This window comes from Bubalus bubalis, chromosome 3, assembly GCF_019923935.1.
Source record: "Bubalus bubalis isolate 160015118507 breed Murrah chromosome 3, NDDB_SH_1, whole genome shotgun sequence".
Taxonomy (NCBI): Eukaryota; Metazoa; Chordata; class Mammalia; order Artiodactyla; family Bovidae; genus Bubalus; species Bubalus bubalis.
Genome location: NC_059159.1, coordinates 125,010,372 through 125,020,901, shown reverse-complemented (window position 1 = coordinate 125,020,901; position 10,530 = coordinate 125,010,372).

The following is a 10,530-nucleotide window of genomic DNA, read 5'->3' as shown; positions in this document are numbered from 1 at the left end:
AAACTTGATTCTCCGCTTGACTTCCAGAACTAATGAGCAAAGTAACAACAACGGAAGGGAGAGGAAGAGGCGCTTCTGGGTGGAAGGGAGAAGGGTAGGTTTGGGACACTTGGTATAAATATGCAGGTGAGGGACTTCCCTGGTGGTCCAGTGGCTAAGACCAGGCTTCTAATGCAGGGGCCCCAGGTTCAATCCCTGGTCAGGGAACTAGATCCCACACACTGCAACTAAAGATCCCACATGCTTCAACAGAAGATTGAAGGTCCCACGAGGCATAGACAAAGTAAATAAATATTAAAAATAAATATACAGGTGAAACTGTTAATTAGGTAGGAGGAGAGGCAGCTCTGAGTCTCAGTGTGGGTCTGGGCTGGAGATAGAAATCCAGAAGCCATTCTGAGTGAGGAAAGACTGACTACGTAGACTCCTGAAGGAGAGAGTGTGCAGAGGACTGAGCAGTGGAGGAGTGAGCCTTGTGCAGCTGCCCTGGAAGGACAGAGAAGCAGGGTGTGTCCTGAGGAGGAGAGACCCACAGAGCTGAAGGCCCAGAGCAGTGCGTGAGAATGAGGAGCAAGAACTCAGTGGGGAACATGGGAACAGGGGGAATGCTAGAGAAAACAGATTTGGTGGCCAAGGGATGATGGGGAAACAGAGGAGGCAAAAATGGATCTTTTCTTGAAAAAGTTCAGTTGTTAAAAGCAGATGGAAGGGGCTTCCCTGATAGCTCAGTGGTAAAGAATCTGCCTGCCAGTGCAGGAGACACAGGTTCAATCCCTGGTCTGGGAAGATCCCACATTCCTCGGAGCAACTAAGCCCATAGGCCACAACTACTGAGCCTATGCTCTACAGCCCAGGAACCACACCTACTGAGCCCATGATCCAAAACTACTGAAGTCCATGCACCCTAGATGCTGTTTTCTGCAACAAGAGAAGCCACTGCAATGAGAAGCCCACTCACTGCAATTAGAGAAAAGCCTGCACAGCAGTGAAGACACAGCACAGCCATACACAAATAAATAAAAAAAAATTATATATTTTTTAAAAAGCAGCTGGAAAATGGACCATGGGCTGGGGGTGGGGGGAGTTGTCCTAAAGTTGAGGGGTTCCAAGGAAGTGCAAGTTTGGAAGCAGGAAGTGGGTGTAGGTCAGAGTGTGACCATCAAGGGTGCCTATAAACGGAGCAACTGAGAACCTTGAGAGAAGCATACTCTTTGGCCACTTGACACCAGAGCAGGCCTTCAGTGGCTGGGGTTGAGGAGCTTGGATGGACAGCAAGAAAGTAACCAAGGAACAAGGAGATTGCAGCGGGGTTCATTCATCTGCAATATGTCTAGACTAGATGCCACGTGCTTTAGGTCTCTCAAGTTTAAATGGCTTTTCACAGCTGGGTGAGGTTGAGCAACAGGCCTTGATTACAGAGAAAATTAAACCCAGCACTAAAGTAACTCAGTCACTTGACTAAAGAAAACCATTATGGTTTTGCATAATTCATATATAAGTGGAAATTAAAGAAAAAAATGTGACGTCACATTTTAAAAAATGATACCATGAAAGGAAGTTGGGCTAATGTTACTTGTGGTTAAATAAGAACTTTCAATACATTAAAATACACACTTATTTAGTGCCTACCACAAATAAGGAGGAAAAGATGCAATTTTTATTCTACTCTTGTTCTTGTTTTTAAAGCCAGTTTCCATGCTTGGGTAATGAGTCAGTGTTCAGTCTGTTGAAATGGATGAGGACATGTGGGAAGGTCTTAAAAACAAAACCAATGAGGGATTTTTTTTTTTTTTTTTTGGAAGGAAAGGGCAAGGAAGAACTTAGTTTTGGAGAAACTGCGGCACCCAGAGTGCTGGGTCATAACGGTCAAGGTCAAGGATTGGACATAGTTCCTAGAACTGAGACGCTGGGGCCTGGGACCTCAGTAGCTAGTTCAACTGTGCTTGGCCTCTCCTGAAGTTAATTCCTGCAAAGCCTCCTTCAACCTAGAACTCTGATTAATTTTTTGTCACTGCTCCACGTTCTAGTTACAGTGGACTATTCTGAGTTCTCTAAAGGATCGTGTTCTCTCCTCCAGGCCTTGACACAGGTGGTTTCCTGAACCTGCACACTCCCTCTTTCCCTACACCCACCATGCTGAGCCCCTGCTTTCTGCAGGTCCTTCTGCAAGTCCTTCAGGGTAGAAGTCACTTCCTCTCAGGACCTTCTCTGATCTCCCCAACAGCCTTCTCTATGTTCCTGCATGACCTTCTTTATTCCCTCCTTTATGGAACTGCCTCTTGTCTGTCTTTCTCTCTATAGAGTGTGAGCTCCTTTGGCTTGGAACCATCTGGAGTAGCTAGTCAGTGCTAAACCCAGGGCAAAGTTCTAGGGACACCATGGTGAACAAACAAGACAGACCAGACCTCTGCCCTTATGTGGCTTAGAGCCTTGTATTGTAACTGAGTTCTCCAGAACAAAGAGCTCCTTGAGAACAGGGCCTCAGCTGTTTCCTCTTATATCCGTAGCACCAAGCACAGACAGAACATAACATTTCATAGGTGTTGATAAAAATTTTCTGAATGGCTAAGCACAGGAAAGGAAAGATGACAGTGAAGACTGAGGCGTAATTGACTTCACGTATTTACTCTTCAGGCTGCATTCAGCCTCTTAGGTGAACACGACCATTCCCTGAAGTCAGTTTTCTGGAAAGTTCCTCTGAGGAAGAAGTGAAGTATTAATCCACCCAAGCTCCCCAACCCCCAGCCACCAAGGACCTGTCCTGGTGTCAAATGGCCAAAGAGTCTGCTTCTCCCAAGGTTCTCTCAGTCGCTCCATTTATAGGCACCATTGATGGACACCCCCTGACTTATACCCAGTTCCTGCTTCCTCAACCTTGGTCCTCATCTCTGGAACAGAAGCATCATTTTTATACTGTCCCAGAGTGAACAAGCCCACTGTCACACCTGGGGCAGGATGGGAGATGGAAGTCACTTCACACTATCTCTGTTGGAAGGATTTTGACATGGGGTACACACCATACCTGCCTCCACTTTCCAAATGCCACCTCACTCACCCATCCAACACATGATTCTTGGGTTGCTGCATGCCAGGCACCATGCCAAGAACCAGGAATAGAATGGGGAACAAAGAGTGTGGGGCCTCTTCCTATAAACTGCATTTTACAGTAAAAGTAGTTTACGATGAAAGTAAACTATATTCACACATTGCTATAAAATCATGAACTGTCATAAGAAGGGCGTGAAGGAAAGCCATTGAATGCTGTGTGTGACTAACGGGGGACATTTTTCACACAGGTTGTCAGGAAGGGTCTGTCTGAAGGATCAACACTGAAGCTGAGACCCCCATCCCAAATTCCTTCCACATGATAATAATCTATTTGCAAGCTTGGCCCCCACAGGAGGTTGAAACAGTATAGTGTCCTGGAAAAAAAATCGCAGTGTTTGGAATAAGCGAAGCCCGGCTTCTACTCCCAGCCCTGTTCCTTCTCAACTTCCTGCCGAATGGAAACCACCACCACCAGAGAGCAGTAGCGAGAACCGTGTGAGACCAGGCACGTGAGACCTGCTTGCCCAGAGTTCTCGCCCCAGAGACTTCGAGAGAAAGAAGTCTCGTCCTGAGCCCCTGCCCCATGGCCTGCTTCCACTGCCTGTGGCCTGGAGGACCGTCCCCCTCCTCATATCTCATCTTGACAGTCTGTGCCTGTCACCAGCCTCATCTCCTCCTCACCCTCCACCGTACCCTGCTGTCTGAAAGGTCCTACCCCCTCACCACCCCAGTTAAGGGCAGTGGGTCTAGGGAAATCCCTGGCAGTCCAGTGATTAAACTAGGTAGTCTTACTGTGGTGGCCCAGTTTCAATCCTTGGTCAGGGAACTAAGATCCTGCAAGTTGTGCGGAGCAGCCAAAAAAAAAAAACAACAGTGAATCTGTTGTCTCCCCTTTGCCCTCTCACTCTTAACTTCCAAGAGTCCCCAAAACTTTAACAACTTTCACTCCTTCTCCCTCATGCTGTCGTTGAGAATATCATCCATTCACAGGGCTTCAAGATGTACACCCTCATGGATAACTCCCAGATCTTCATCACCAACCCCAGTCTGACTGCTTACGTGGTTGCCTGCTCAATTCACAACCATCTCTAGAAACAGTCCCAGTACGCCAGAACACCCTATAGCAACCCGGTCTCAACTATGTGATACTGCCAACTCAAGCCCAACCAGATTGATCCTAATGTGTTAAAAGATAACATTCCAATATTTCAAGAACATGAAAAGTTGCTCAATGTCATTAACTACCAGGAAAATGCAAATCAAAGTCACAGTGAAATACCACCTCAGACTCAGCAGGATGTCTAGAATCAGAAAGACAGATAAAGGTGTGGCGAGACTGGAGCCCTCATACACTGCTGATGGAATGAAAATGGTGCAGCCTCTTTGGGAAACAGTCTGGTGGTTCTTCAAAAGGTTAATTATCTCATTACCATATGACCCAGCAAGTCTACTCCTAAATATATTCCCAAGAGAAATTAAAAAAATGTGTCCACAAAAAATTTGTATTTGACTCTCCTCTCCAAACCTGAGCACCCAGGTCCACCTTTTAATCACATTGCTTTTAAGTCCAAACACCCAAGTGGGGGCTTTTCAGCATGTGATTGCCATTCTCTGCCCAGAGGTTTTCACAGTTCTTGTGTTTGGCATTCTGAGTTGAATTATGACCCCTCCCTTAAATGTGTATGTTGAAGTCCTCATGCCCAGTCCCTCAGAATGTGACCTTACATGGAAAAAGGGTCATTGCAGATGAATTGAGTTCACTGGAGTGGGCTGTAATCCAAGATAAATGTCCCTATAGAAAGGGGAAATTTGTGCACAAACGCATACACAAGAACGCCACTTGAAGAGACACAGGAAGAAGATGGCCATCTACCAGCCAGGGAGAGAGGCCTGGAACAGATCCTTCCCTCACAGCCCTCAGGAGGAACCAACCCTGCCGGCACCTTGACCATGGACTTCCAGCCTCCAGAACTGTGAGATGACACATGTCTGCTGTTTATATCGCCCAGGCTCTGGTATTTGGTTACGGCGGCCCCAGGAAGCCATGGGTAAAAATCACTGAGGAGATGTGCACTGAGTGCACTGGTGTGGGAGGCACAGCAAAGGGACTCAGGCCTACAACCCAGAGCTCTCACTTCCTGGCAGGGAAGGCGAGGCAGGGAGCAAAGCAGCCAGAGCCAGCGCAGTGAGAACGAGGCCATCAAAGTCATGGAACAAGGAATGCAGGGAGGAAAGTCTCCTGTCTGCTGGGTCATTGGAGAGGCTAACGCCTTTGCACTGGCTCTTGAAACTGGGGTGGGTCTTTTTTGGCTTATGTTTTGTCTGTTTTTTATTTATTTTTGGCTGCATCAGGTCTTAGTTGCAGTATGCAGGATCTTTGCTGGGGCACGTGGGCTTCCCTATAGTTGAGGCACAAGGATTCAGTAGTTGCTGTGCATGGTCTTAGTTGCCCCATGGCATGGGGGATCTTAGTTCCAGGACCAGAGATGGAACCTGTGTCCCCTGCATTGGTAGGCAGACTCTAACCACTGGACCACCACGGAAGTTCCTGGGATCAATTTGCTTATGCAGATGGAGGAAAAGTGCAGACAGAGGAGGCAGCACAAGCAAGGTGAAACACACAGGAATGTTCAGATGGCTAGGAGGGTGTGTGGGGACTAGGGGAAGGAAGTAAGGCTGGAAAGGAGGATTGGGGGGTGTGGTGCCAGAAAGTCACGGAAAGTTCACGAGTGGCATCAGGAGAGCGCAACTGTGGTGAGGTCCCTTGAGCAGCCTAGAGAGGATGGGTCCTGGGTGGGACACTGAGAGGCCTCAAGTGGCCCATGATGTGGGAACTTGGATTTCCTCAGCCTCATTTCTTCCATCGCCCTCTATCTTCCTCCTGCTGAAGCACCCAAGCACTCTGGGTTTCAGAAGTTCCCATCCACGTAAGGGATCCTCTGAGATGAGCTCACTCAAGCTCAGTGGACTGTGTCCTGTAGTCTAGTTACTGGCTCATCCCTGGCCTTTCCCCCTCGATTAGTCCAAGGCAAGGAAAGAAGTACAAGTTGCTCTGCACTTGGGGGCCTTGCAACAGTCACCCTGACTGTTCCCTCGTTTGAAAGATGGGGTGGGAATCCTCACACTGCCTCTCTGGAACAAGATAATGGATGTGAGCTCTGCAAACGGCAGCATACTATGGAAAACCTGGGGACCATCATCCTTGTGTCAGAAGTGGGGCTTAGGACAAGTCAGGCCTAAGCTTGGCAGAGAGGTTGTAGAATAGGATGTCGACAGGCAGGGAGCACCAGGTGGCTACAGAAACAGGGTAACAATGGATTGGTGTCCCAGCAGGCAGGGAACCATATGACATATCAGGGACAAGGCAGGGTCCTGACCTAGCACTGGAATGGACAAAGTCAAGGAATTCCCTTCCTTAGGGGCTGGCTGGGATCCTGAGGACTACTTGCTTCCCCAGGGTCCTGTCACCCACTCTGACTCCTCCAGGGCCCAAGCACCCACTCTGCTCAGATGCCCACTTCTCACCCACTTGCTGCTGCTGCAGCAGCTCCTCGGTGCATTGCTGTGCAGAACCCTGGCTGCAGGCAGGCCAGCCTAGTCTGCCACTGAGAGGAGCCCATGGTGTAGGCTGTTCCCAGCAGTTCTCCACATTACCCCTCATGGTGTCCAGCACTTTCATACTCATTAACTTAACGCAGAGAGTGTGCAGGGCAACCCCGATTTAGGAATGGAAAACTGAGTTCCAAGAAGCAGAGTGTCTTTTGCTGGCTCACTAAGTTGTTATATGGCAGGGCTGCCTCTCTCAGTGTGAAAGTATTATGATTAAGAGTGGTAGTTGTATTTGTAGAATGTTCACTGTTTGCCTGCACCCCTAAAGCATTTCATGGTCCCAATTCTGAAAACCAGCTCTGTTCTTACTCTGCCCTGAACCTCATGTTAGCCCGCATCTACTTTTCTCCAGACTGAGAAGAAATATGCCCACTAACTTTCTCATTAGAACAGAGTCAGGAGCCAGACAGCCCTGAGGAGGAGCATTTAGCCATCAGCAAAAGCTGTGAATTTGGGCAGAGCTGGGTTGGAACTCCAGCCAGGCTGGCTATTTACTGGCTACTTGACTTTGGAGGCTCTTCACCTCTAAATCCTGCAGTTTCCACAGCTGTGAAGTGAGGAATACAGTTTGCCTCCCTCCCTCCAACTCAGAACATTAGTGCCCCCCAGGGGCAGACATACATCCTGCACATGCTAAGGTGAGTCTATAAGGCTATAAATACTCCCCAGACTGACTAGTCTGACTTGTTCAGTCGCTCAGTCGTGTCGGACTCATTGTGACCCCATGGACTGCACCACACCAGGCTTCCCTGTCCTTCACCATCTCCTGGAGCTTGCTCAAACTCATGTCCATCGAGTCGGTGATGCCATCCAACCATCTTGGCCTCTGTCATCCCCTTCTCCTCCTGCCTTCAATCTTTTCCAGCATCAGAGTCTTTTTCTAATGAGTTGGCTCTTCGCATCAGGTGGCCAAAGTATTGGAGCTTCAGCATCAGTTCTTTTAATGAATATTCAGGGTTGATTTCCTTTAGGATTGACTGGACTGATTTCCTTGCAGTCCAAAGGGACTCTCAAGAGTCTTCTCCAACACTGCGGTAGTAAAATGGATTTACTAGTATCCCTATTGCAGTTTTTTGAAGACACCTCGTTCACCATCAGTCTCAGTGGTGCAGCCCTCACGCACACTTGTCCAGATAACGGTAACCACCTCCTCACTGACCTCTTGCTACAGGTCTATCCCCTTCTACTCCATCAGCCTAAGGCACAGCTTTCATATTTTCCACCAGCCCAAATCCTTACCTGCTCCTCAGGAAGGCGGGGTAGGTGGGAGTAACAGCTTGAGTAACTACTATCATATTGCTGGTTAGAACTTGGAGTATATATACCTCGTTCTGATGTATATAGCTATATCAGGGCCGCAAGCTCACTTAAGCTTGGGCTCCATATTTCCAGTCAAGGAACTGAAGGTTCCCAGAAGGGAAATGACTCAGGAGAGTCAAATACTAGCTAGTGGCCAGGCTGGGGCTAGAACAGATCTCTGGCTTCTCTTTGAGGATTCCCTCACCACACCTCCACTCCTCTTCTCCAGGGCTGGGCTGAGGCAGTGCTCTAACGAACATACACAAGCTGGTCTGGGTCAAGTCCCCTTAACAAGACAGAGTAAGGGTCATTTTCTTTATAATGCCCTTCTGACACCTCTGGGACAAGTTGTAATATACTTGGAGATTAGGAAGCTGACCTAATTGGCTCTAGAAAGAACTTCTACACTTGCTTCAATCTTGGTGGTTTTCCTGCAGAGCAACTGTTTGGCAGGTGAAGCTTAAGTCAGTTGGTAACTTGACTCCCTTTTCAAACTGTCAACACAGTGGCATCACCAGTCTCATTAAGACTGATGTCGGCACAACTTGACAAGACTGGAGAAAAGGGAAGGTCATAGCCTAGGGACAGAACCAAGTGGTTCTGTCTCATCTTTCTCTGATGGGAAGGTGATGCAGCCCAAATAGGATGCCAGAAATGAAAACGACTCTTAACTCTGCTCGCACGTGTAACTAGGTAGAGGTCCCAGCGGTGGTGATGAGTGTGGGCTAGCATTTTACACAAAGTGCTCTGCATTTGCATCAGAAGTGTCATTCACTCTTTAGGGCCGGGATTCCTACAGCAGGAGTAAACTAAAGGTAAGAGCAAAGTTGAGAACAGGGCCTGGTTCTTTCACTGCTTCTCATCAGGAAACCTTGGGCCAGTCTTTGATGCTTTCCTACGCCTGTTTCCCCGTATGTACAGGGAGCAATATTTCTCTTTTGTTTTCTAAATATTTATTTGGCTTCAGGTCTTAGGTGCATCCTGTGAGATCTTCCATTGGTGGGACACAGGCTCACTCAGCAGTTGTGGCGTGTGGGCTTAGTTGCAGCCCACCAAGCATGTTGGATCTTAGTTCCCTGACCAGGGATTGAATCCGCACCCCCTGCACTGCAAGGCTGATTCTTAACCACTGGACCACCAGCGAAGTCCCTAACCCTTTGTTTTTAAAAGACAAATGCAATCATGACATTCCGTGTCACACAGAACAGGGTCGTTACTCTGGTTGGAGGGCAGCTGTGTGTGGGAGAGACCCCTCTCCCTACCTTGCAGGAACAGGTAAGGACCAGTTATCCAGCCCATCACAGCTCCCACCCAGCTCAGATGTTTAAAACATTCACTGCAAAAGCTGAGAGCAAGTCCACTCCATTAATGTCTCCTTCAGAGGAGAGAGAACTCCAGAAACAGGGTTTGCTCTGTGACCTCATCACCAAAATGCCTGTTTCTCAAGAAGTTTAAGTCTTTAGTTGAGAGCACCTGGGCCTCACGGCCCTATCGGAGGTCTGCATGTTACAGGCTTCTGGAAATTTTCATTTTAAGACAAGGAAAAGCAGGTCTGATAGTCCCCTAGAAATCCTCACTGGCCACAGGTCATAGGTCAAAATGACATTTTGTAAGGTGAATGCATAGAAAAGCTCTGCCGTTCAAGCCCCCCGGGATAAGGTCCCAAATCACTGCTCCCGTCTCACCTGCCATTCCTCTCTTCTTCCTCATTCTCTACTCAAACTTGCCTCTTTGAACTCAAGCGTACACAACTCCCTACCCGTGACCTCTGTCCATCATTCTTCCCTCCTTTCTCCATTCATATTTCTAAAGTCACTCATAACCGCGTGTATGGCTCGAATACAAATCTTCCCAGTTGGAAGCTGCCCTTCCTACCTCTGAATTACCCTCCTACAGGACCACCTGTTCTAGGTCTTGGTAAGTATCACTCCCACGTGTCTTCTCTTCCTTATATTTCTGGTGAGCATCCAAGGACTGGCTTGTCTCCATCCCAACCCCCTCCCTCTTGCCCAGCCACGGAGAGCCTGGCATATCCCAGGAGGTTGGAAGATACCAAAAAGTTCTATAAACTTGAAAAAAGCAGGAAAACAAAATCATCGGAAGTTACTGTTTGTTATTTGACAATATATGCAAAACCTAAGGACGCTTAGGTTGTACAGATCACTTTATAATGTATTGAAGGTGTGCCAAAGGGCACTGATTAAGACCTTGTGTTGGGGAAAATATGTCAAACTGGAAATTAATTTTCCTAATATTCCTTTGTAAAAAGCAACTTCCACTCTAAAGCCTAGTTGTTGTTCAGTCGCTCAGTCATGTACAGTTCTTTGTGATCCCATGGACTACAGCACGCCAGGCTTCCCTGTCCTTCACCATCCCTGGGAGCTTGCTCAAACTCATGTCCATTGAGTCGGTGATGCCATTCAGCTATCTCATCCTCTGTCGCCCCCTTCTCCTCCTGCCTTCAATCTTTCCCAGCATCAGGGGGCTCCACTGACACTATGTAACTTTTGCTAGAACTAAATTCAGATTAGGTTCCAATCTTTAACACTGCTTTTACTTGTGTAAAAACCCACT